Source organism: Mobula hypostoma, chromosome 2, assembly GCF_963921235.1.
Source record: "Mobula hypostoma chromosome 2, sMobHyp1.1, whole genome shotgun sequence".
NCBI classification, from domain to species: Eukaryota; Metazoa; Chordata; class Chondrichthyes; order Myliobatiformes; family Myliobatidae; genus Mobula; species Mobula hypostoma.
The window spans coordinates 184,198,456-184,226,050 of record NC_086098.1 but is presented as its reverse complement, the minus strand read 5'-3'; the positions used below and the strand labels follow the sequence as shown (position 1 = coordinate 184,226,050).

Here is a 27,595-nt window from a genome sequence, read left to right as displayed (position 1 = left end):
CTTGGCTGCGATACCATCAGGCCCTGGTGCTTTGTTGGGTTTTAGCTGTTTGATGGCTTTGATGACCTCGTGAAGGGTAGGGGGAACATCTAGCTCGAACAGTATGGGTCGAGGGTGTACTCTGCCCCATGCTTCATCAGTGATGGTTCCTGTTGTGTTCAACGGCTCATGGAAGTGTTCTTGCCATCTTTTCATGTGCTCTGACTTCTCAGTGAAGATGGATGTACTGTCCTTGCTCAGCAGTTGTGAGGTGCCTTGTTTTGATGGACCATACACAACATTGATTGCTTCTTAGAAGCTTCTTAAGTCATTGCAGTCAGTGAAGGCTTGTAACTCCTTGGCCTTGTTGGCCCACCACTGGTCTTTCATAGCTCTGAGCTGCCTCTGCAAAGTTGATTTTGCACTCAAAAAGGCACGTTTTCTGGAACTTGAGTTTGGGTGTCGAAGGAGAGCCTGGTGTGCAGCTGCCTCAGCTCTTAGAAGCTCTTGCACAGATTGGTTGCTCCCATCAAACCAGTCCTGATGCTGGCACTTGACTTTCCCCAAGGTGCCCTGGGCAGCACTGTAGATCATTTCTTTAAAGGCATTCCAGCGCTCAGTAATATCATCTGGTGGATTCTCAACCAGTCTGCTGAGAGCAGTTTACATTGAGGATTTCAGGGCATCAGCACACTCGCAATATTTTAATTTGATGGTGTTCAGTTTTTTGGGTGGCTTGGCAGCATTCAGTCTGCGTGGCAATTTGATCGATAGACGTAGATCCGACCACACCATTTGATGATCAGTTGAGCACTCAGCTCCACACTTAACTCTGGTGATATGAACGTCAGAGATGTCAGAGAAGAACAGAAGCTCCAAGGTAGCAATTTCTGGATTACACCCAGTGCGACAAACTAGTCAGGACAGGAATAAGGTATGATCCAGAAGAATGAGTGGCTGAGGAAGTTGTGCAGGGGGCAGAGTTTCATGTTTCTTGTTGATTGGGACCCTTGAAGGTATGACCTGTATAAAAAGAGTGGGTTTCACCTTAACTGGAAGCAGACAAATGTCTCGCATGCAGGTTTTCTAGAACTGTTGGGGAGGGTTTAAACTAAGATGGCAGGGGAATAGGAAGCAGAATAATATGACAGTTGTTATACAAGTAAATGAGGTGTGTAGTGTAACTGTGAGGAAGGACAGGCAGATGATAGGGCAAAATGCAGTCAGAGGGATGAAGTGAAGTGTAACATGGGAGCAAAATCAAAAAGGTGATGAATACAGAACTGAAGCTGTTACATTTGAATGTATGCAATATATGGAATAAGGTAGACGATCTTGTAGTGCTGTAAGAGATTGGCAGGTATGAGATTTTGTGCATCACTGAGACAAGGTTGAAAGAAGATCATAGTTGGGAGCTTAACATCCAAAGATACACCTTGTATTGAAAAAAAAGGTATGCAGAGGAGGTGGGGTGGCTCTGTTGGTAAAAGAATGAAATCAAATCCTTAGAAAGAGGTGACATAGGATTGGAAGATCCTTGTAGGTAGAGGTAAGAAACTACAAGGGCAAGAAGACTCTGAGAGGGGTTCTATACAAGCCTCCAAATAGTAGAGAGTATGCGGGATATAAATTTCAATGGGAAATAGAAAAGGCATCTAATAAGGGCATTGTTACAAAGGTCATGGAAAATTTCATTATGCGAGTAGATTGGGAAAATCAGGTTGATGCAGAATCTCAAGAGAGGGAATTTGTAGAATGCCTCCGAGATGGGTTTTTTAGAGCAGCTTGTTGTAGAGCCCACTAAGGGAAAAGCAGTTCTGAACTGTCTGTTGTGTAATGAACCATATTTGAGGCAATCGTGAGTGACAGGAGAAGTCAAAGACAGCATAAAAGCAAAAGAAAGGGTATATAATATAGCAAGAATTAGTTGGATGCTAGAGACTTAGGAAGCTTTTAAAAACCAACCGAAGGCAGCTAAAAAAAACATAAGGACTGAAAGGATGAAATATGAAGCCAAAAAATTAAAAGAGGATACCAAAGGTTTTTTTCCAGATATATAAAGAGTAAAAAAGAGGTGAGAGAGGATATTGGCCACTGCTGGATGCTGGAGAGGGGACCAAGTGATGGCGGGTGAACATCATAAATATTTTGCATCAGTCTTCACTGTGGAAGACACTAGCAGTGTACCAGAGGTTTGAGAGTGTCATGAGGCAGAAGCGAGTGTAGTTGCTATTACTAAGGAGAAAGTGTTTAGGAAGCTCAAAGATCTGAAGGTAGACAAGTCATTTGGAACAGATGGACTACAACCCAGAGTTCTGAAAGAGGTAGCTGAAGAGATTGTGGAGACATTAGTTATGATCTTTTAGGAGTCACTAGCTTCTGGAATAGTTACAGAGGACTGGAAAATTGCAAATGTCACTCCACTCTTTAAGAAGACGGGGGCAGAAGAAAGGAAATTATAGGCCATTTAGCTTGACTTCAGTGATCGGGAAGATGTTGGAGTTCATTATTAAGGATGGGGTGTCAGAATACTTGGTGGCACATGACAAAATTGGCCAAAGTCAGCATGGTTTCCTTAAGGGGATATCTTGCCTGACAAATGTGTTGAAATTCTTTGAAGAAATATCAAGCAGATTAAAAAGAAAAATCAGTGGTTGTTGTGTACTTGGATGTTCAGAAGGTCTTCGGCAAGTTGCCACACATGAAACTGCTTAACAAGATAAGAGCCTATGGCATTACCGGAAAGATACTAGCATGGATAGTATATTGACTGACTGGCAGGAGTCAAAGAATCAAAATAAAGGGGAACTATTCTGAATGGCTGCCAGGGACAAGTGGTGTTCTGCATTGGTCAGAGTTGGGACTGCTTCTTTTCATATTATATATCAATGACTTGGACGATGGAATTAATGGGATTGTGGCTACATTTGCAGATGATACAAATATAGATGGAGGGCAAGATAGTGTTGAGGAAGCAGGGAGGCTGCAGAAGGACTTGGATAGATTGGGAGAATGGCAAAGAAGTGGCAGACAGAATATAACTCAAAAATCAGAGGTGCAAAAGGATCTTGGTGATATTGTGCATGGTTCCATAAAAGTTAATTTAGAGGTTGAGTTGGTGGTAAGCAAGGTAAATACAATATTGGCATTCGTTTCAAGAGGACTGGAATATAAGTACAATGACGTGATGCTGAGGCTTTTTAAGGCATTGGTAAAACTGCGCTTGGAATATTGTGAGCAGTTTTGGGCCCCTCATCTAAGAAAAATTGTCCAGGCATTGGAGAGAGTCCAGAGGAGATTCATGAGGATGATTCCAGGAATGAATATGAAGCGTGTTTTATGTCTCTTCGCCTGTACTCACTGGAGTTAGAAGAATGAGGGGGGATCTCATTAAAACCCATCAAATATTGACGGAGCAGACTCGATAGGCCAAGCGGACTAATTCATCTTCTATGTCTTATGGCCTTAAGGTCTTAAGAATGCGCCAGCATCATCCCAATGGTTCTTTTGCCTAGAAGTTTAACTAGGTCTTGATCTCAATGAAGAGCCTCAGTCCAAATCATGGACTCTTTCTTCCTTTCCATTGATGCTTCCTGACCTGCTGAGATCCTCCAGCAATTTGTCAGTAAGTATTACATATCTTACACCAGTGTACCACTTACTCGCAAATGAAATCCACCACACAGGATGGTAATTAGCACACATTTATTGCTGAATTGCATTTGCTGCTGGATTTCACTAAATGCTGCATTGTTTCCACCAGATCTGATTACAAATGTCATTCTAATTTAATTTTAATGAATATACATAACTGTTTGACACTCTTTTCTTTCTAAAGAGGTTCCTTGTTGAGAATATTTTTTGTCACCCTGTCTGATTATCCCCTTATTTTGGAATGTGTCAAAATGTTTAGTTATCACTCCTGTGAAACAACTTGAGACATTTTACTAACTTAACAGTGCTGTATAAAGGTAATCGTTTACATGTCAGGTTGGTGGTCATTTAAAATCCATGGGTAAGTAAAAATTAATGCAATTGTTTCAACTCACTGCTGGAAATCCTACAAACCTACTGAAGGTACAATGAGTGATTACTTGCTACTGAAATCTAGTTCATTGAATTGCTAGTGTAAGCAAACAGTCCCAGCATACTATGTTTCCACTAAACTAGGTCAGTGACTGGGAAGCTCATATAAAACACAAATTATTCAGTTGTATTTGAATAATAAATATGACCAAAAGGAAAGCAAACGGAAACTGCCTTTTAACATATTGGAAAGAGATTTTGTTTAAAGACCTGTACAAGCTACAAATTGATTCTGCTATGTTTCCATAAAAGAAAGTAATAGATTTAAATATTGTGATTTAAATATTATAATTTCATTCTTTATGTGGTACTAATCAAAATAGGACATATGTGGTAAATGGTAGGACATTGAAGAATGCTGTAGAACAGAGGGATCTAGGAATAATGGTGCATAGTTCCCTGAAGGTAGAATCTCATGTGGATAGGGTGGTGAAGAAAGCTTTTGGTATGCTGGCCTTTATAAATCAGAGCATTGAGTATAGAAGTTGGAATGTAATGTTGAAATTGTATAAGGCATTGGTAAGGCCAAATTTGGAGTATTGTGTACAGTCCCGGTCACCAAATTATAGGAGAAATGTCAATAAAATTGAGAGAGTACAGAGGAGGTTTACTAAAATGTTGCCTGGGTTTCATCTCGCAAGTTACAGAGAAAGGTTGAACAAGTTGGGTCTTTATTCTTTGGAACGTAGAAGGTTGAGAGGGGACTTGATAGAGGTATTTAAAATTATGAGGGGGATTGATAGAGTTGACATGGATAGGCTTTTTCCATTGAGAGTGGGGGAGATTCAAACAAGGGGACATGAGTTGAGAGTTAAAGGGCAAAAGTTTAGGGGTAACACGAGGGGGAACTTCTTTACGCAGAGAGTGGTAGCTGTGTGGAATGAGCTTCCAGCAGAAGTGGTTGAGGCAGGTTCGATGTTGTCGTTTAAAGTTAAATTGGATGGATATATGGACAGGAAGGGAATGGAGGGTTATGGATGGAATGCAGGTCGGTGGGACTAGGTGAGAGTAGGAGTTTGGCACAGACTAGAAGGGCCGAGATGGCCTGTTTCCGTGCTGTAATTGTTATATGGTTATATGGTTATATGGTATTCCCATTCATTTCATGCTGCACCAATTCAGAGTAAAATTAACATCAAGGCAGAGCCTCACTGATTATAGGAATGGATTGGTTGATTAGATGGACAGATCAATGCATACAATATTTTGGGGCAGCGCGGTAGTGCAGTGGTTAGCACAGCACTTCACAGCACCAGCAAGGCGGGTTCAATTGCCGCCACGGCCTGTAAGGAGTTTGCACGTTCTCCCCATGACCGTGTGGGTTTCTTCCGGGTGCTTCAGTTTCCTCCCACAGTCCAAAGGCGTGACAGCTGGTAGGTTCATTGGTCATTTTAAATTGTCCCGTGATTAGGCTAGGATTAAATCGGGGGTTGCTGGGAGGCACGGCACAAAGGGCCGGACGGGCCTGTTACGAGCTGTATCTCAATAAATAAATGCACAAATAAATATTTTTGACACTGCAACAATAGCTGGCACAAACTTCATCTCAAAACCTGAGTAACTTCCCACCAACCTCGCTTGTGTAAAATGAATGCATTAGTCATTCCAAGGCAGTGCCCTTCAAGTAGTTTCAGGAATTGTGTTTGATGACCCATAGTTGTTGTTTCAAACTTATTTTAAAAATTATCATTTTGCCTTTGCCACTGGACTTCAGTATATGTTGTTCCACACATTAGTTTGTGAAGTCCACTGTTTTTCATGGGCCATTTCCTGCTCATGGTTTCCTTTATTGTCATCATCCTGGAAGCCTTTGAGATATCTTCATTAAATCATCCTGTCATAGTTTGAAAGGGATGGAAAGCTGAATTTATTTTATTTTATTTTTATTTTATTGAGATCCTGTGCGGAAAAGGCCCTTTTCGCCCGTTGAACTGCACCACACAGCAACACCTGATTTAACCCTAGCCTCATGGCAAAGGAATTCCTGGTAAAAATTAACCTTGACATATACCTTCTGTTCTGCAGGCCATTTCCAGTTGCAAGAAGAGTTACACAATGCTTTGATAGAGTAAACAAAAGGTTTGCTTGAAATGTTTTAGTAGCACTTCCCTGTAGGGACAGTAGTTTCCTAATCAGGGCTTCACAATTGGTTTAGGATTTCACACATAACATGTGCTAATATAATTATTTTCTCCTTTATATTTGTTGTGAAAGAAATACATTACTGACTCTCCATACTAATCTCTGCTCCAGGAAATGTGATGGACCAAATGACCTTCTGTACTGTGCACTATATTTAACTCAGAAGAGATTAGAGCCATGGCTTAGTAAAGAAATACCACTTGGTCAATTGGGTATGCATCAGCTATCTCAAAATTTTCTCAATCCGTCGCACTTCTCTGTTCCTTCCCCATATCCTTGCAAAATTTGCACTTACAGTCATAGAAAAGTACAGCACAGAGCCAGGCCCTTAGACCCATATAGTCCATGCTGGACCATTTAAAGTGCCTACTTCCATCAACCTGCACCAGAAATATAGCCATCTATACCACATCCATCCATGTACCTATCCAAACTTCTCTTAGACTTTGAAATCGAACTTGCATGTACCACTTGTGATGATAGCTCGCTCTACGCTCTCATGACCTTCTGAGTCAAGAAGTCTCCTCTCACATTCTTCTTAAACTTTACACCTTTCACCCTTAACCCATGACCTCTAGTTGTAGTCCCACTCAACCTCAGTGGATAAAGCTTGTTTGCACTTATTTGTATTTACCCAGTACCCTTTTGAAGACTTTTATTGAATTTAGTTGCACAATCCTTTCAGGCAGAGCATCTAAGTAGCTCGCCCTCAAAGAAAAACAATCTCTTTATCCTCTGATTTAGCTTTAATATATACTTCCGGCTATCAATATATGTGCAACATAAACATGGCCATCCCAAACCTCAGTGCTCCAAACGCAAGTCAATTCACTGAGCATACATGTAATTTAGACATACCTACAACATGGTGACTGTAATAAACAACTTTCCATTCTTAACTTTAAAAGTGAATATTCCGAGCATGGACAGCCAACTTGTAAGTTTATACGTGCTTAAAAGGCCTAGATAGAGGATGTTTCCAATAGTGTCAGAATCTACAACCAGAGGGCATTGCCTCAGAGTAGAAGGATGTCCATTTAGAACAGTAAAGAGGTGGAATCTTTAAGCAAAAGATAGAGAATCTGTGGAATTAACGTCTACAGATATCTGTGGAAGCTGTGTCATTGGGTATATTTAAAGCACAGGTTGATACGGTAGGTTTTTGATTAGTAAGGGCATGAAAGATCATGGGGAGAATGAATGTGAGAGGGAAAATAAATCAGCCATGATCAAATGGTAGAGCAGAGTTGATGGGCTGAATGACCTACCTCTGCTCCTATGCTTTATGTCCTAACTCCAACCTTTGTGCAAAATGTCAGTGGTTTGCCTTTGGAAGGCGAACAATTCACAAATACTAGGAACATTAAAACGTAATAACATAAAAATAGAAGATGTAGGCCTAGTGGTCTTTTACATCTGTCCCACCATTCATCAAGTTCAAGGTTAGTCTGCTACCTCAGCACATTTTTCCAACCCTAGCCCCATAACTCTGAATCTATTAATGTCCAGAAATCTGTCAATCTTGTTTTGAATGTGATTTAGCATCTTTTAAGATAGGATTAGGTCAGCATTTTTGCCACACTGACCCAGTACTAAGAATTTAAGAAGTGCAGTCAGTTCTAGTTTAGACTGCTGCACAGAACAGTATGTGCTGATAGGCTAAAGACAGAAATTGCCCTCCATTTGGACAGACAATGAGGTAAGGGGGCTCCTTGTGTTGTGTGTTACATTTGCTGGCAAAGAAATTAATAATTGTGAATGAACTTCTCTCTAAGCATGGCAGTAGATTTCTGATAAATTTTGAACTGGGCTCCAATGTAGTTAACAAGGCAGGCCAGAACTCTTTACAAGACCATACGACATAGGAGCAGAATTAGATCATTCAGCTCATCGAGTCTGCTCTGCCATTCTCCTGCCTTATCTCATAACCTTTGACACTCTTACTAATCAAGAATCTATCAACCTCTGCTTAAAATATACCCAATGACTTGGCCTGCACAGCTGCCTGTGGCAATGAGTTCCACAGATTCACCACCCTCAGTATAAAGAAAATCTTCCTCATCTCTGTTGTAAAGGAATGTCCTTCAGTTCTGAGGTTGTGACGTCTGGTCCTAGACTCCCACAAATCCTCAATATCCGATAGGTTTCAGTGAGTATCATCTCATTCTTCTAAACCCCAGCAAGTACTGGCCCAGTGCCAAACACTCCTCAAATGTTAACACTTTCATTCCCGATCATTCTCGTGAACGCCCTCTGGATCCTCAATGCTGTGATAGGACAGATTATTCTAATGATGATACTTTAGCTTTAAATAAAGTTTAAAGTTCAAACTTTAACATATATTTATTATCAAAGTACAGATATGTCACCACCTACAACCCTGAGATTCATTTTCTTGCAGGCATACTCAATAAATCCATAACAGAATCAATAAAGACCACACCAACTGGGCATGCAACCAGTGTGCAAAAGACAACAAAACTGAAAATACAAAAAGAAACAAGAAATAATAATAATAATGATGATAAATAAAAAAGCAGTAAGTATCAAGAACATGAGTCTTTGAAAGAGTTAATGGGAACATTTCATTTTTTGGGGCAAGTGATGTCAAGTGAATTTATCCCCTTTGGTTCAAGAGCCTGATAGCTGAGGGGTAGTAACTGTTCCTGATCCTGGTGACGTCAGTCCTGAGGCTCCTGTGCCTACTTCCTAATGGCAGCAGTGAGAAGACAGCATGTCCTGGGTGATGGGGTGGGGGCAGGTCCTTGATGACATTAGTTGATGATGAAAGTAAAGATATTGTTGAAGCTGGTGAGACAAATAAAATTACTACTAGCAATAGTAATAATTAAGCAATCGACTTGATAAAATGGAGCAAAAACTATCTGCTGGAGGGATTCAGCACGTCAGACAGCCTGACTCACTGAGTTCCGCCAGAAGTTTGTTTTCTCGTTCCAGATTCCAGCATCTGCAGTCTCTTGTGTCTCCTGATAAAAATGGAGTTGGAAAGGAACCAGCCGAGAGAGTTTTGTATCTCTCAATTGTTGAACGTAACTTATCATAAAAATAGGACTTGTGTAAGGATGACTGAGCCCATGCAGTCATCTAGCATACAGAATTCCAAACTTTTTAACCATCGTATGAGTGAAGAAGTTCATGGCACTTAGCCTGTCAATCCCTTTAAGAAAATTGTTTGTTTTACTGAGATCTCCTCTCATTCTTCTAATCTCTAGAGAATACAACCCCCTCTACATACTGCAATCGCTCTTCTTACTGCAAACCCTCTCGTCCTGGAGCCAGACTAATGAACCTTCGCTCTCCAGCCTGTAGATCCTTCCTTCAGTAAGGATACCAAAGCTGTAGATAAAACTGTGCTCCAGCAAACCCATCATTAACAATGAAATAAGCATAAACACAAGAAAGTCTGTAGATAAAATACTGGAAATCCAAAGCAACACACACAGAATGCTGGAGGAACTCAGCAGGTCAGAGAGCATCTATGGAAAAGAATAGATAGTCGATGTTTCAGGCCGAAACCCTTCTTCAGAAGTGTCTTGGCCTGAAATATCGACTATCTATTTATTTTTATAGATGCGGCCTGACCTGCAGAGTTCCTCCAGCATGTGAGCACGTTGCAATGAAATAAGCACTTTCCTGTTCTATTATCATGTGCACCGGGAACTTTTCTCCTCTCCTTCACAGACATTAGCCTATCCATTAAATATCCCATTACCCTTGAAACAAGATTAGAATCAAACATTCAAATTAATTCCTCTGGCATACAGACCTGATGAACCATTATCCTGACTGTCATTTTATGGTTTGGACATATAAAATGCAGAGGACTGCATGTCAAAATCTCTTTTTACAGTAAAGCAGCAACAAATTATGTTATTAAAATGTCTGGCTGGAGTTAAAATCTGAATCCAAAACCCACCACTTTATTCCTTTCCATTTTTGACTAGAAGAGCATATCTGGGACACTTGCAAAATTTCCCTACTATTGTCCTCAATGTGCCAAAACAGTTTCTGAAAAGTACCATTTTATCTTATGCACTAACTGATGATTAGCAATGATGGATGGGACTAACTATTTATTCTGTTAATGTCTTTATCACTAACTAAAGACAAAGGACTTACTTGGCACTATAGTAAGAACACACTGTGTAATCTTTCAAGATGATCACAGAACATTTTTCAAGAACGTGAACCCTTGCAAGGAGCCTGGTCCAGATGGTGTACCTGTTAGGGAACTGAAAAGTTGTGCCAACCACTGGCAAGAATGTTCAAGGATATTTTCAAAATCTCACTGCTGCAATCAAAGATTTCCAGCTGCTCTTAAGGTAGAGCTCTTAAAGATAGTGGAGTCAAGGGATATGGGGAAAAGGCAGGAACGGGGTACTGATTGTGGATGATCAGCCATGATCACAGTGAACGGCGGTGCTGGCTCGAAGGGCTGAATGGCCTACTCCTGCACCTATTGTCTATTGTCTATTGCTTCAAAAGGGTGATAATTATACCAGTGCCTGAGAAGAACAGGGAGAGCTTCCTCAATGACTGTCACCCAGTACCACTCACATCAACTGTGATGAAGTGCTTTGAAATATTGATCATGTCAAGAATCAACTCCTGCCTGATCAAGGGCCTGGACCCGCTGCAATTTTGCCTATCTGTAGATTTACAGCAGATGCAATCTCACTGGGTCTCCATTCAGCCTTGGATCACCTGGACAATAGTAATACTTATGTCATGTTGCTGTTTATTGACTACATTACGGCTCAGCGTTCAAATTGATATTACCCTCAGTTCTAATCAATAAGCTCCAGAGCCTGGGCCTCTGTACCTCCCTCTACAACTGGATCCTTGACTTCCTTATCGGCAGACCACAGTCTGTGTGAATCAGAAATAACATCTCCTCACTGACAATCAACATTTGCACACCTCAGGTATGCATACTTAGCCCTCTGCTCTACTCTCTCTACACCCATGACTGTGTGGCTAGTCACAGCTCAAATGCCATCAGTAAATTTGCTGATGACAAAGAGGTCTACAGGAGTGAGATAGATCAGCTGGTTGACTGGTAACACAGCAATAACCTTGTACTCAACATCAGTTTGACCAGGGAATTGATTGTGGACTTCAGGAAGGTTAAGTGAAGGCATCACACATCAGTACTCATCAAGGGATCGGAAGAGGTGATCAGGGTTACCAGCATGAAGTTCTTGGGTGTCAACATCACTGAGAATCTATCCCTGGCCCAACTTATTGATGCAATTACAATGAAGACATGACAGCAGCTATATTTCATTAGGAGTTTGAGGAGATTTGATATGTCACCAAAGACTATCACAAATTTCTACCATGTACCATGGAGAGCATTCTAACTCGTTACATAACCATCTGGTCTGATGGAGCCACTGCACAAATTTGGAAATAGTGGCAGAAAGTTGCAAACTCAGCCATCTCCAGCATCCAGGAACCCTTCAAAAGGCGATGCCTCATGAAAGCAGCAACCATCACCCAGGACATGCCCTCTTCCCATTCCTACCGTCAAGGAGGAGGTGCAGGAGCCTGAGAACACACTTCCAATGTTTCAGGAAAAGTTCTTCTTCCTCCGACATCAGATCTCTGACTGGGCAATGAACCCATGAACACTACCTCAGTACATTTTTCCCTTTCTTTTTGCAATACTTATTTAATTTTTTTGTTATGTATACTTCTTATTGTAATTTATAGTTTTTATTACTATGTATTCCAGTGTACAGCTACCACAAAACAACAAATGTACCAGTGATATTAAACCTGATTCAGATGCTGATCTTTTTTGCAGTCATCAGACAATTACCATGTGCAATTGATCTCCATGTTAGTGTGGATTGGCTTGTACTAAACAGCTGAGCGGATGATGGAAATAGCTGGAATTGTTTCCATTAGAACAATAGGATAAATCCAGAAGGCAGCTGGCAAGGACATTGATTCTGAAGGAAGGAAACATTGCAGGGATGGTGCAGGCTGAAGTTGCTAGCTGTGGAATCTCCTGAACAGTAGAGTGGATTAAGGCTGTCCCTCTTAACTAGACAGCTGTAGAAGGTTCACAGACCTATGTGGTATAAGTGAGAGAAGCTTTCCCAGCTGAGTACGGGATTTTTCCTTTGTGTACAGTACATAACCGGCAGTGACAAGCAGTTAGGGCCTGTTGTGTATGTGGCCTAGCTACACTACAATTGCTATTAATAAAAACGCTGGAGACAGAAACTAAGTTTCGTGGTTCTTTACTGGTAGAAACCGAACTCTGAACTTACACGTACAGGTCAATACGCGCTTAAAAGCGCATGCTCAATACGTGCCTAATAGCACATGCAACGACATGTCCCTACAACATAAAGTAGTCCCATATTATACAGTAGCTATACAGTACACTCCTCCCCTTTTATTTTAATAGTGCATCAACTGTTTTTTTTAACTGGGGCAGTACGCTAAACAAATATGTTTACCCTTAACATACAAACACCTACCAATTGTTTACTTAGTAATTTAATAATATCAAATTATACCAAAGTAACATAATAATATCAAATTATAACAAGCCTTTTTTTAACTTTTGGTCCAAGATCCATTTACAACTCAAGTCTCTGGAGGGGAGGGGGGGACTCTGCCCACTGTGCAGTACTTCTCTAGACGGTGATTATGTACCAGCGGTAACAGAAGAAATACGTGAAGCTGTAGCAAAATTAGTCATATTTCGCAAGAGGTGTGATGCATTTTTCGTAGCTTTGGTTTCCATGGTCTGCTTCAAAGATGACTTGCCACCAACAAAAGAAGTGGTTGGTGATCTGCTGTCTCTGCTAGTTATTCAAAAGTCGGGGCAATCCAATGACTCACAGAAAGAACAGTACTTTACCAGTAATCTTCCACCGTTTGCTGAAGCAGTTGATCGAAATCCTGTTGTTCATTCCGCTGTTCTTAAACTGCAGTTAAAGTACAGTTTTGCTGATATTAAGGATAATCTGCAGTGCTCTCTGTCTGGCTCAAGAGGGAGAATTCCTTCAGATGCACATTCAGCACAAGTGTGAAAATACAACAATAGACACCTTGCAGCTTGTTGCCAGAATTCGCCTCTGTTTTGATGCTGTTTCCCAACTTCTTTGTGCAAAACAAGACACATTGGCTGAGGATTCAGAATATGTATGTGCAAAAGAAACTTCCCTGCAAAGGATTAAGTGTATGATTCTCAGTGGAGGAAATGACTGGTTCAAGATTTATCTTGTGCAAAAGCTGTTCTGTTTGAATGGAATTGATTTTCTCCAAGAGCTTTAGAGAGATGGCCAATTTCTATGGACCTTTCCAAAGGAAGTTGTTCAGGAGAAGATGGAGATGCTGGTTTTTTCAGAAATTTAAGCTTACTGAGAATTTGCAGATCTTCCATTATCTGTTCATCTGTTAACAAGTAATTTAACTGCGCAGGTGCAGGTTTTCGTCTTTTGTCTGTAATTGGAACAGGGGCATTCAGTCTCATCCTTAGTTTCCCAGTCATTATTGGCTTTACCTCCATAGAATCTCTTGTGAGTTCCATTGTTAGCCTCTCATTCTCAATCATCTTTTTCTTTTCTTCTAACTCAATCTTTTTATCTTCAAATTCCTTCACCCCTGCTTTTTTCCCTTTAATACAATTCCTTTCCACTTGTTCTGCCTCCAGTTGCAGAAAAGGCTCTGCATTTTTTATTCTTTCCTTGTACTGTTGATCTAGTTTCTTCATCCTTTTCTGATATTCCCGCAAAGTGCCTTCCTGTAACTGCTACAGCTGTCTTTTCAGAGATGTCAATTTCTCCTGGTGCATCTGCTCTTTTACTTCCAGGTAGTCTTCATCATCCTGCTTATTGGCAATATCTATCTCCCTTACATCCTCTGTATCTTCATCCGAGTCGCAGCCACAGATACTGCGTTTGTCTATAGTATAGTCATACTTTATTGATCCTGGGAGAAATTGGTTTTCGTTACAGTTGCACCATAAATAATAAATAGTAATAGAACCATAAATAGTTAAATAGTAACATGTAAATTATGCCAGTAAATTATGAAGTAAGTCCAGGACCAGTCTATTGACTCAGGGTGTCTGACCCTCCAAGGCAGGAGTTGTAAAGTTTGATGGCCACAGGCAGGAATGACTTCCTATGACACTCTGTGTTGCATCTCGGTGGAATGAGTCTCTGGCTGAATGTACTCCTGTGCCCACCTAGTACATTATGTAGTGGATGGGAGACATTGACCAAGATGGCATGCAACTTAGACAGCATCCTCTTTTCAGACACCATCGTCAGAGAGTCCAGTTCCATCCCCACAACATCACCAGCCTTACAAATGAGTTTGTTGATTCTGTTGGTGTCTGCTACCCTCAGCCTGCTGCCCCAGTACACAACAGCAAACATGATAGCACTGGCCACCACAGACTCGTAGAACATCCTCAGCATCGTCTGGCAGATGTTAAAGGACCTCAGTCTCCTCAGGAAATAGAGACGGCTCTGACCCTTCTTGTAGACAGCCTCAGTGTTCTTTGACCAGTCCAGTTTATTGTCAATTCGTATCCCCAGGCATCTGTAATCCTCTACCATGTCCACACTGACCCCCTGGATGGAAACAGGGGTCGCCGGTACCTTAGCTCTCCTCAGGTCTACCACCAGCTCCTTGGTCTTTTTCACATTAAGCTGCAGATAATTCTGCTCACACCATATGACAAAGTTCCCTACTGTAGCCCTGTACTCAGCCTCATCTCCCTTGCTGATGCATCCAACTATGGCAGAGTCATCCGAAAACTTCTGAAGATGACAAGACTCTGTGCAGTAGTTGAAGTCCGAGGTGTAAATGGTGAAGAGAAAGGGAGACAAGACAGTCCCCTGTGGAGCCCCAGTGCTGCTGATCACTCTGTCGGACACACAGTGTTGTGAGCACACGTACTGTGGTCTGCCAGTCAGGTAATCAAGAATCCATGATACCAGGGAAGCATCCACCTGCATCGCTGTCAGCTTCTCCCCCAGCAGAGCAGGGCGGATGGTGTTGAACGCGCTGGAGAAGTCAAAAAACATGACGCTCACAGTGCTCGCTGGCTTGTCCAGGTGGGCGTAGACACGGTTCAGCAGGTAGACGATGGCATCCTCAACTCCTAGTCGAGGCTGGTAGACGAACCGGAGGGGATCTAAGTGTGGCCTAACCATAGGCCAGAGCAGCTCCAGAACAAGTCTCTCCAGAGTCTTCATGATGTGGGAGGTCAATGCCACCGGTCTGTAGTCATTGAGGCCGCTGGGGCGCGGCGTCTTCGGCACAGGGACGAAGCAGGACGTCTTCCACAATACAGGAACTCTCCGGAGCCTCAGGCTCAGGTTGAATACATGGCGAAGTACTCCACATAGCTGAGGGGCACAGGCTTTGAGCACCCTGGTACTGACACCATCCGGTCCTGCAGCCTTGCTTAGGTTGAAATGTTTCAGCTGTCTTCTCACCTGTTCAGCTGTGAAGCCCACCGTGGTGGTTTTGTGTGGGGAAGGGGAATAGACATGAGAGCGGGGTGGGGGACTGTGATAGGGGGTAGGAGGGGAGAGTGGAATATGTGTTGGTTGGGGGCCGAAAACAGATGGCTCATGTGTGGGATGGGCAGGGACCACAATATCAAATCTGTTAAAGCCTCATCATCGATGCTGTCTAACTCCTCCTCATCATTGTAATAGTCGACAATGGGTGAGAGGAGAGCTGCGGACATCTTCCCTGCCAAGCTGCCCTCCTTTGTTGACACATCTAGTGCTTTGATGGTGTGCCAATACAACTGGATTTTCCTGAGCCATTCACGTCCCAGCAACAGTGGTCCTCCATTTTTCAGTACATAGAGGATCAGTTGCTGTGTTTTGTCTCCGTAGGTCACTGTCACTTAAATTTTGCCTTCGGGATGCACTTTCTGCCCTGTGTAAGTCTTTAGCAGTAGTTTAGTTCATTTCAGAGATATGTGAGAAAACAGTTGTTTGTAGTCGTGTACAGAGATCACTGTTAAAGCTGAGCCTGTGTCCAACTCCATTTTCAGTTTCACACCCGCCACTTGTGGAGTGATCCATATTACTCTTCGATCATCTGTCTCTTTCACACTGTGAAGTTGCAGGCAAGATAATTCACCTTTGTCGGATTTATTTTCATCAGAACAGCCCTCTTTCATGTTGTGTACCTTGTTGTATTTTCCTTTCTGGGGTTTCTTGTTTCTCTGTATTTTGATCTATTTCTGCTGTTTACTAGCTTTGCATACTCTGCCAGTGTGGCCCTGTTTGCCACAGTTTCTGCATTCTTTAAACCAACAGTCATCAGGGTCATGTGACCTGTTCCCACAATGGTAACATTTCTTTCCTTCATTTCTGTTCATTGACATTTTATTTGTAGTATATTCCAGAGATGTTTGTTGTATCTCAGAAGCACCTGGTACGGCTGTTTCTAATGATATTGCAATGTTCAGCGCCTTCTCTAAGGTAAGGTCTTTTTCACCCAGGGGTTTCTTCTGTGTGGTTTCACAGTGCATGCCATGCACTAACCTGTCCCTCAATGGGTCCAATAGACCAGCTCCAAATTGACAATGTTCTGATAATGTGCGCAATTCAGCACAAAATTCAGAAATGCTTCCATTTTTGCTCTGATTCCGATTGTTAAATCAAAATCTTTCAGCAATGACCAATGGTTTGGGGTTTAAACGCTGTTGGAGAGTGTCTACTATTTGCTTGAACATTTTGTCAGCTGGCTTTTCAGGGGTTAACAAGCTCCATAGCAGGCCATATATTTTTGCTCCAATAATACTAAGTAAGATGCTGGCTTTCTTTTCATCATTAACATCATTAGCATCACAATAAACTCCACTCTTTCAATGTAAATTGCCCAGTCTTCAATGTTACTATCAAATGCTGTAATAGTTCCAATCCTCGCCATCTTTGTTATGTTAATTTAGCCCCATTCTCCCTTTTTTTTGACTTACGTGACCTTTTTGCTAGCGCCACGAGCACACTCCGTCTAGATGTGTGTGTCGCTCCTTTTTATCTCCCTTCTGGGGCAGGCAGACCCTTGGGCCCTGGGGTTCAGCACCAGCTGTGGTCTCAGCTGGACATGCTGCAGGTCCAGCTGTGTCTCTTGGTCTCCTGACGTTTCCAACCCCAGCTGTGCTCCCGTTTCCTTTCAGACTCGCGGCCTTGCTCTGCCTCCTTCTCCCGTTACTTGGCTCGTTCCTTGCGCTCTTCCTCCAAGTGTCATTATCAATTAAAATACGGCGTTCTGATATGATGTAGGTTCATTAACCTCGTCGCCAATTTGTTGTGTATGTGGCCTGGCTATACAACAAATGCTATTAATAAAAACGCTGGAGATGGGAGCTAAGTTTCATGGTTCTTTACTGGTAGAAACCGAACTCTGAACACACACGTACAGATCAATACACGTCTAATAGCACATGCAACGACGTGTCCCTACAACATAAAGTAGTCCCATATTATACAGTAACTATACAGTATAGGGCCTAACACACAGAGTTAATAGTTGCTGGTTACAAATCATACCTGGAAATCACAAAAGAAATAAGTGGCACAAAATTGGACTGTATAGTGTTTTTTTAACAGTTAGTGCAACTTTATTACTACTTGAGACATCAGAGTTCAGAGTTCAAATCCAGTAAGAAAGTTTTATAAGTTCTTCCCATGAGCATGTGGGTTTCCTCCGGGTGCTCCAGTTTCTTCCTACAGTCCAAAGATGTACCGCTAAGTACGTTAATCAGTCACGGTAAATTGTCCTGTGATTAGGCTAAGGTTAAACAGGCGGATTGCTGGGTGCTGCAACTGGATGTGCCGGAAGGGCCTGTACCACACTGTGTCTCTAAATGAATAAATAAATAAAAATCATTTGCCTACATTTTCAACTGTACTTCATATAGTACCATAGAACCATAGAAACTACAGCACAGAAACAGGCCTTTTGGCCCTTCTTGGCTGTGCCGAACCATTTTCTGCCTAGTCCCACTGACCTGCATATCATATTTGATATGATTCATTTTACTCAAACAGTCAGACAACAGATATGTGCAGGGTTTGCAGCTGGTGATTCCGGTCCTTATGCAATTCTGATTTTACACCACAGTTCAATAACATCTCCCACTCAGTGAGTAAGCTTTCAGTAACTGAATACACCCAGATCAAGAGCTGCTGTACGCATAAGACCTTGGGTGGCTTAGTCAACTTTATTTATTACTTTGTTTTGAGGGGTGGGGGATTGTATCTAACTGTTGGTGAAGCAATCTACATATAAATGACCTTGAGGAGGTGGCAGTGAGCCAATTTCCTGAACCACTGTAATGTTATGGGGAAGCGATGCCCACTGTTGGGAATGAAGTCTCAATACTTTGACCCAACATTGATGAAGGACTGGTGAAAATACAGGAGCAGAAATCGGTCTTTTAGCCAGTGGAAGAGTTCCGTCATTTACCTAGAATCTAAATTCATGGTTTCTCTTTAAACTCATTTCAATTTTTCTGTGTGAGTGCCTTAATATCAAAATATCTACTGATCTCTGTTCTGAATTAAGTCAACAACTTAACCTCCACATCCCTCCAGGGTAAGGAATTATCAAGATTCACCAATTTCTGTGTAAAGAAATTTCTTCTCACCTAAATCCTAACTGGCTTACCCCTTATTCAGAGAAGTGATATTGGGTCTAGCCACCTCAGTTATTTTGTTAATATTAATTAGATACTTTAATCTTCTATACTTGAGAGAATACTAGCGGAAGTTAATGTGAAGGATAGTCCTAGGCTACAAGAAATTGATCAGTTGGTAAACTGGGTGGAGCAATGGTGAATGGAATTTAATCCTGATTAGGCTGAGATTTCATAGTGCTACTTCAGAATACTACTATGTGGTGACTCAGCAGGGTAGCGGTTAGTGTCCCACATTAAAGTGCCGGCAGTAAGATCACATTTCAACTCCTGCCACTGCCTGTAAAGTGTTTTTACATTCTTCCCGTGACTGTCTGTGTTTCGTCCAGGTGCTCCAGTTTCATCCCACATTCCAAAGTAGTACGAATAGGGTCAGTGAGTATGGTTTGTTACGGAGAAGCATGGCAACACTTGCAGGCTGCCCAACACAATCCTCACTGATTTGATTTTTTGATTTGATGCAAATTACATATTTCACTGTATGTTTCAATGTATATATGACCAGTAAAGCTAACGGTTATAAATCTCTTTATAATTACAAAGGCCATAGATAGCATGGATTTGTGAAAGGAAAATCATGTCTGACGAATCTCATAGAATTTTTTGAGGATGTAACTAGTAGAGTGGATAGGGGAGAACCAGTGGATGTGGTATATTTGGATTTTCAAAAGGCTTTTGACAAGGTCCCACACAGGAGATTAGTGTGCAAACTTAAAGCACACGGTATTGGGGGTAAGGTATTGGTGTGGGTGGAGAATTGGTTAGCAGACAGGAAGCAAAGAGTGGGAATAAACGGGACCTTTTCAGAATGGCAGGCGGTGACTAGTGGGGTACCGCAAGGCTCAGTGCTGGGACCCCAGTTGTTTACAATATATATTAATGACTTGGATGAGGGAATTAAATGCAGCATCTCCAAGTTTGCGGATGACACGAAGCTGGGTGGCAGTGTTAGCAGTGAGGAGGATGCTAAGAGGATGCAAGGTGACTTGGATAGGTTGGGTGAGTGGGCAAACTCATGGCAGATGCAATTTAATGTGGATAAATGGGTATCCACTTTGGTGGCAAAAATAGGAAAACAGATTATTATCTGAATGGTGGCCGATTAGGAAAAGGGGAGGTGCAACGAGACCTGGGTGTCATTATACACCAGTCATTGAAAGTGGGCATGCAGGTACAGCAGGCGGTGAAAAAGGCGAACGGTATGCTGGCATTTATAGCGAGAGGATTCGAGTACAGGAGCAGGGAGGTACTACTGCAGTTGTACAAGGCCTTGGTGAGACCACACCTGGAGTATTGTGTGCAGTTTTGGTCCCCTAATCTGAGGAAAGACATCTTTGCCATAGAGGGAGTACAAAGAAGGTTCACCAGATTGATTCCTGGGATGGCAGGTCTTTCATATGAAGAAAGACTGGATGAACTGGGCTTGTACTCGTTGGAATTTAGAAGATTGAGGGGGGATCTGATTGAAACGTATAAGATCCTAAAGGGATTGGACAGGCTAGATGCGGGAAGATTGTTCCCGATGTTGGGGAGGTCCAGAACGAGGGGTCACAGTTTGAGGATAGAGGGGAAGCCTTTTAGGACCGAGATTAGGAAAAACTTCTTCACACAGAGAGTGGTGAATCTGTGGAATTCGCTGCCACAGCAAACTGTTGAGGCCGGTTCATTGGCTGTGTTTAAGAGGAAGTTAGATATGGCCCTTGTGGCTACAGGGGTCAGGGGGTATGGAGGGAAGGCTGGGTTCTGAGTTGGATGATCAGCCATGATCATAATAAATGGCGGTGCAGGCTCGAAGGGCCGAATGGCCTACTCCTGCACCTATTTTCTATGTTTCTATGTTTCTATGTTTCTATAGAGTAGACAGTAGTAAACATTTCCACAGAGCAGAGATATCTAATTCTAGAGGATATAGGCTTACAGCAAGTGGGAAAAGATTAGGGGAGGATCTATGGAAGACCAAAGGGTGGAATATAGATTGACTACCTGCTTAAGTGGATGGTCAAGGCAGATACTCTAACAATGTTTAAGACATCTCTAGATGAGCAATTGAATCATCTTGGCAAATGTGGCAGTAGGTCGAGTGCTGGTAAATGGGATGAGTTAAACTTGCTGTTCAACAAGGACTTGCTCAGCCAAAGGGCCTGTATTATTACTTAATCTGTCCTCAGATGTCGAGCTCACCATCCCTGCAGCCAAGCTTGTTGAGTTTATGATCAATGGTGAACCCCAGGGTGTGGACAATGAATACCATAAGAACTTGGTCAGGTCCTCTCTTATTAGTGGTTGTCGCTGCCTGCCTCCAATATGGCATGGAGATTACTTAGAATTCTTGGCTGCAGATGGCTGTGGAGGCCAAGTCATTGGATATATTTAAAGCAGAGGTAGATGTGTTTTTGATTAGTAAGGGTATCAAAGGTTACGGTGAGAAGGCCAGAGAATGGGATGGCGAGGGATGATAAATCAGCCATTATGGAATGGTGGAGCATATTTGATGGGCCAGAGGTCTTATTCTGCTCCTTCGTTTTATGGTCTTAAATCAGAGATGCAAAGTGACATGGGAGTCCTCATGCAAGATTCCCTAAAGATTAAGTGGCTTGTTGAGTCGGTGGTAAGGAAGGTAAATGCAAGAAGACTAGAATACAAAAGCAAAGATGTAATGCTGAAGCTTTATAAGACATGGGTTCAACCACAATTGAAGTATTGTGCGCAATTTTCGGCCCCTTATGTAAGAAAAGGAATGCTGGCATTGGTGAAGTTCCAGAGGAGGTTCACAAGAATGTTCCTGGTAATGAAAGGGTTAATGGATACATGCCTTTGATGGCACTGGGTCTGTACTTGCTGGAGTTTAGGAGGTTCAGCATCAGAATAGAAAGATGTCCCTTTAGAACGGAGATGAGGAGGAATTTCTTTAGTCAGAGGGCGGTAAATCTGTGGCATTCATTGCCATAAATGCCAATGGAGGCCAATTCATTGGATCTATTCAAACTGGATGTTGACAGGTTCTTGATTAGTAAAAGTGTCAAAGGTTGTGGAGAGAAGGCAGAAGAATGGGATTGAGAGGGATAAGACTGTAAGTCAGCCATGATTGAATGATGGAGCAAACTTGATGGGCTGAATGGCCTAATTCTGCTCCTACAACTTATAGTCTTATGCATTCACTAAGGAAAAAGACATTGTATTCGGACAGTTCCGGAAGAGGGGTCAGTGAAATTCTAGAAGATGCTATAATTCAAAAGCAAGATGTACTGGATACTTAAGCAGGCACAAAGGTGAATAAATCCCCAGAGCCACATGATGTGTATCCTAGACTGTTATAGGAGAAATGGGAAGAAGTTGCTCTCAGCCATGATAAATATTATTAAGCCATCACTGGCCAGAGCTGAGGTACTGGGTGACTGGAGGACATTAATGTAGTACTTCATTCAAGAAGGACAACAGTGATAATCAAGATAATTACAGACCGGTGATCCTCATAACACTCAGAGAGAAGTTGTTGGAAAAATTCTGAGAAATAGGATTAATCTATTGTGAGGAAGGCAGAGATTAATTAAAGGTAGTATGTTTTTATTTGGAGAGCTCCTGTATGAGTAATTTGATTGACTTCTCACAGATAACAAAGGGCAGGATAACTGACGTAGACTTCATTGTGGCTTTTGTCAAGGTCCCACAATGGGCACTGGTCCAAAATGTTATAATCCATGGTATAAATTGGCAAACTGAATGCAAAATTAGTCTATAATAGGAAGCAGAGGGTGATTGCAGAGAGTTGTTTTTCGTCAGAAGCCTGTGATCAGGAGTGAATCACCGGAATTGGTGATAAGTTGCTTAGCTGTTCATTATATGCATTCATGGTTTCAATGCAAATGTAGGGATGATTAATATTGTTATTAATAGTGAGACAAACAGTCATAGACTACAGGGTGATAATGATCAATTGATAAAGTGGGCAAAACAATTTTAGATGGATTTTAATCAATAAGATACATCTGTGGAGATCCAACCAAGATAGGGCCTTAAGGAGCATAGAGGAACAGAAGGACCTCAATGTGCAAGTCTAAGGGGACCCTGAAAGCGGAGACACAACTAAATAAGTTGCTGAAGAAACCATATTGGATACTTGTCTTTATTAGCAAAGGCAATGAATATAAGAGCAGGGAGGCTGTGGGGTAATTTTATTAGACACAGTTGGAGAACTGTTTCCCACATTATAGGAAGGTCGTGATTGGAGTTGAGATGGTACAAAGAAGATTCACCAGGACGTTATCTGGATTGGAGCATTTCATTTCTGAAAAGAGACTGGATAGGCTTGGAACAGAAGAGACTGTGAGGTGGCCTAACTGAGGTATAGAAAATTATAATAGGCACAGATAGGGAGAGAGGAGGAATGTATTCCCTGGAGCAGAAATACCTACAACTTGGGAGCATAGGTTTAGGGTAAAGGGTAAAATATTTAGAGGGGATCTGAGGAAGAACTTTTCCATTCGGAGGGTGTTAGGATTCTAAAAAGCACTTCCAAAAAAGGGTGTGAGGCAGATTCTTCCAGACATTAAAATATCTAGAGGCACAGTACTGTGCAAAATTCTTAGACACTATTGTATATATTGCTAGGGTGCCTAAGACTTTTGTACAGTACTGTAGTATTGCACTGTACTGCTGCAGCAAAAAAAAATTCATGATATATGTGAGTGATGATAAACCTGTTTCTGATATGGGTCTCTATTGTGGACTGAGAGTGGGAATGGGGCAGGGAGAGGGGAATCATAGTTGGGAAAAGGGGCAGGGAGAGGGAAGGGAGCAGAAAGAACAAGAGAGACATTCTGTAATGATCAATAAATCAATTGTTTGGAATCAAGTTACCTTGTACGATGCCCCCAATGTTGTATCCTCAAATATCCGACATCCTCTCCCAAATCAACATAATCAGAAAGAAGATCCCAATTGGGTTATCAGTCAAAGCAAACAGACAACCCACATTGCTCACATGTTCAATACTAGGTTCTCATCTTGAGTTGTGTCATCACAAGAAATTACCAGAAGGAAAGAATTTAAGGATATTCACATAACCTCCTTCAGAAAGTCGAATAAGCTCACCAATTCATGGCCCATACCTGCTCAATATGGCGAAGGAGCACTTGGCTTTGAGAAACCTCAGAAACATGCAGAAATCCAGTACAAACAGCAGCATTTCAAAGTATATCTGAAGCACCTCCTGTTCCAAACTGCAATTCCCCAGAACTGATGTTAGGATCTGTAGTCTTGGCTACATCCAATGCTCTACACCTATTTAGCACCATGTGGGGAACAGCAAGTTAAATTGTCTTCTCTTCTAAGATTGAATAAACAGAACTTTAATTTAGTTTATCATGACCTTATTTTCCTGTCTTTGATACTAGTTTTCCAAGTTTTTGAAATTCAGCATCTAATATTCAGCACTTATACCTAACTGTGTCTGATGCAAAGATTTATTATTACTTCTATACTTTCATAGCTAGTGAAACAAGTGGAACTTGTGCCTTGCAAAAACCCAGAGTGAACAAAGTCCTTTTTAGGCATTGAAGCAATTTTGAAGTATAGAAACATAGAAAACCTACAGCACAATACAGGCCCTTTGGCCCGCAATGCTGTGCCGAACATGTACTTACTTTAGAAATTACCTAGGGTTACCCATAGCCCTCTAACACAAAATACTCTGCAGATGCTGGGGTCAAAGCAACACTCACAACACGCTGGAGGAACTCAGCAGGTCGGGCAGCATCCGTGGAAACGATCAGTCAATGTTTCGGGCTGGAACCCTTCATCAGGACTGTAGAGGGAGGTGGCAGAGGCCCTATAAAAAAGTGGGGGGACGGTGGGAAGGAGAAGGCTGGTAGGTTCCAGGTGAAAAACCAGTAAGCGGAAAGATAAAGGGGTGGGGGAGAGGAAGCAGGGAGGTGATAGGCAGGAAAGGTGAAGAAGGAATAGGGGAAAACACAATGGGTAGTAGAAGGAGGAGGAATCATGAGGGAGGTGATAGGCAGCAAGGGGAGGGGGTAGAGTGAAATAGGGATAGAGGAAGGGAGGGGGAGGGAATTACCGGAAGTTGGAGAATTCTATGTTCATACCAAGGAGTTGGAGACTACCTAGATGGTATATGAGGTGTTGCTTCTCCAACCTGAGTTAAGCCTCATCATGGCAGTAGAGGAGGCCATGTATGGACATATCCAAATGGGAATGGGAAGCAGAGTTGAAGTGGGTGGCAACCAGGAGATCCTGTCTGTTGTGGCAGACGGAGCAGAGGTGTTCAGAGGAGTCCAGAGGAGTCCCATAGCCCTCTATTTTTCTAAGCTCCATGTACCTATCCAGGAGTCTCTTAAAAGACCCCATTGTATCTGCCCCCACCACCATCACCAGCAGTCCATTCCACGCACTCACTACTCTCTGCATAAAAAAAAACTTACCCCTGACATCTCCTCTGAACCTACTTCCAAGCTCCTTAAAATTGTGCCCTCTTGCCAAACACAGACTGGATGCTGACTAGCATTCTAATGTATGGTCACCATTAGAATGCAAGTCAGCTGCCAGTTTCTGTTCAGTAAGACTCAGCATACAGCAGTAGAACTCAGCACAACACATATTACTCTAATGTGGAACACATCACTGTCATTAAGTTAGGATCGTCCAACTCCCCACTAAGTACAATGGCAATACCCTACCTGCACAAACTCAAATCACAAGTCAAAGTAACATTCTCAGGGGATGATCTATTTGGATGGAGACATGTCTCTACCATAGGAGGTTTAAGGTTCTCCTTCCCTCAGCTAGCCTGCAGTTCACCCTTGGGCAAAGTGTAGCACTTGCTTAGACTCACCCGCACCACCCTGATCAGGGTTACGTGAATCCATGGGGGCAGGTGGTGGATGGTCATATGAGCAGCTGGTGCATATCTCAAGACCTGGTTATGCGACCACTGACACTCATCATGTAAAGGTACTGCCCAGGAGGCAGCAATAACAAACCAGTTCTGCAGAAAAAATTACCAAGAACAATCATAATCATGGATTAAAAACAGAATGAAAACAACAGAAGAAAAGACAGATTAAAGACAAATGGAAGACCATGACTGCACACATTATACAACATGGCACATAATAATGATGGTGGTGATAATGGACGATCTATAAATGGTACCTATGTCATCAATGCTTTAATCCCAAGCATGATTCTGCTTACTAGCCAGATAACTTGTTCTGTTCAGTAATGTTGATGGAGGAATCTTATAGAGATTTTCAGGGAAGTTACCAGAAAAGTTGATTAAGTCAAGACAGTGGATGTTGCCTACACGGACTTTAGTAAGGCATTTGACAAGATTCTGCATGGGAGGTTGATCAAGAAGGTTCAGTTGCTCGGCATTCAAGATGAGGTAGCAAATTCGGTTAGACATTGACTTTGTGGGAGAAGCCAGAGAGTGGTAGATGGTTGCCTTGCTGACTGGAGGCCTGTGATTAGTGGAGTGCCACAGGGATCAGTGCTGAGTCCGGGTTTTTATCATCTATATTAAAGATCTAGATGATAATGTGGTAAACTGGATCAGCAAATTTGCAGATGACACCATGATTGAGGGTGCAGTAGACAGTAAGGAGGGCTATCATGGCTTACTGTGGGATCTGGACCAGCTACAGAAATGGGCTGAAAAATGGCAGGTGGAATTTAATGCAGACAAGTGTGAGGTGTTGCACTTCAGTAAGACCAACTAGGTTAGGTCTTACTGAGTAGAACAAAGGGATCTGAGAATACTGGTCCATAATTCATTGAAAGTGGCATCACAGGTAGATAGAGTCATAAAGAAAGCTTTTGGCACCTTGGCCTTCATAAATCAAAGTACAGGAGATGAGATGTTATGCTGAAGTTGTCTAAGACATTGGTGAGGCCAAATTTGGCATGTTCTGTGCAGTTTTGGTCACCTACCTGCAGGAAAGATGTAAATAAGGTTGAATGAGTTCCAAGAATGGTTCCTAAGTTTATAAGGAAAGATTGATTTGATTAGGAAATAGAAGATTGAGAGGAGATTTGATAACAAAAGAGGGTTTGAGAGGAGATATACAAAATTATGAGGATATAGATAGGGTAAGCACAAGCACACCTTTTTCCACTGAGGTTGGGTGGCACCACAACCAGAGGTCATGGGTTAAGGGTGAAGAGTGAGAGGTTTAATGGAGACATGAGGGGAAGCTTCTTCAATCAGAGTGTGGAATGAACTGCCAGCACAAGTGGAGCATGCAAGCTCGATTTCAATGTTTGAGAGAAGATTGGAGAGGTATATGGAAGGTAGGGGTGTGGAGGGCTATGGTCCCTGTACAGATCGATGGCAGTAGGCGGTTTAAATGGTTCAGAATGGACTAGATGGGCTGAAGGGCCTGTTTCTGAGCTGCATTTTTCTCTGACTCTATAAACAATTATTGGCCAGAATGCTGAGACAAACTCTCTTGTTCACTTTAAAATCAACATCATGGAGTCTTCTACATCATGTGAAAGTACATTATTACATACAAAAGAACTCTTTCTGCTGAACATTGCAGACATGCTATATTAGCATTGGAACGTGTGCCGAGATTTGTGGGTTACCCCCAGCACATCCTTGAATATGTTGGTTGTTACACAAGTGAAACATTTTACTGTTTTGATGTACATGAG

At 42.1% G+C, this 27,595-nt stretch overlaps 1 long non-coding RNA gene across 1 annotated transcript in view; it reads left to right on the top strand.

Annotated features, from left to right (window-relative positions):
- The first annotated feature begins 7,844 nt into the window (after positions 1 to 7,844).
- LOC134360300 (uncharacterized) overlaps positions 7,845 to 27,595 on the top strand; it is a 52,721-nt gene continuing 32,970 nt past the window's right edge. Inside the window, exon 1 of the long non-coding RNA XR_010021311.1 lies at positions 7,845 to 7,906. This is a non-coding gene — a long non-coding RNA (uncharacterized LOC134360300). The remainder of the gene's footprint in view (positions 7,907 to 27,595) is intronic.